Source organism: Marmota marmota, unplaced genomic scaffold, assembly GCF_001458135.2.
Source record: "Marmota marmota marmota unplaced genomic scaffold, marMar, whole genome shotgun sequence".
Taxonomy (NCBI): domain Eukaryota; kingdom Metazoa; phylum Chordata; class Mammalia; order Rodentia; family Sciuridae; genus Marmota; species Marmota marmota.
This window is the reverse complement of record NW_026000101.1, coordinates 20,740,898-20,741,487: the sequence shown is the minus strand read 5'-3', so window position 1 is coordinate 20,741,487 and position 590 is coordinate 20,740,898. Positions and strand designations below refer to the sequence as shown.

Sequence of the window (590 nt, the reverse complement as noted above, 5' to 3'; positions counted from 1 at the left end):
TTGTTAAGCAACAAATACACAGTTGTATATAAACCAGACTAAGCAAGGCAACTAATGGGTTTGCCATTATCCTATCCATTGTTGAGGGTTTAAATAGAAAAAAAGGCTGTGGAAGGTTAATGAGCTCTCTGCAAACTGAGTTAAAACATGGGTCTTTTCGTGTCTTCGTGTCTTCAGCACTCTTCATTCTTATGCCTTCCAACTATACCACTGGCTTTCCTGGGTCCCCAGCTCTCAGACAGCAGACCAAGGGACTTTTCTGTCTCCATGTCAGGTGAGCCAATTCCTTATAATAAATTTATCTGTGTATCTATCTAGCCATCCATCACACTTCTTCTGTTTCTCTGGACAAACTGACCATTAGAGAAAACATTCAGTAAGAAGTGAAATCGTGTGCTCGCTTTGGCAGCACATATACTAAAATTGGAATGATACAGAGAAGATTAGCATGGCCCCTGCACAAGGATGGCACGCAAATTCAGGAAGCATTCCATATCAAAAAGAAGATGAAGAAGAAGAAGAAGAAGAAGAAGAAGAAGATGAAGAAGAAGAAGAAGAGGAGGAGGAGGAGGAGGAGGAAGAAGAGGAGG

The 590-nt window shown here is 41.4% G+C and overlaps 1 non-coding gene across 1 annotated transcript; it reads left to right on the top strand.

The window, feature by feature from the left end:
* The first annotated feature begins 393 nt into the window (after positions 1-393).
* Positions 394-500, top strand: LOC125610716. The gene has a single exon (XR_007340717.1). It is a non-coding gene; the product is annotated as a U6 spliceosomal RNA (small nuclear RNA).
* Positions 501-590: the final 90 nt, after the last annotated feature.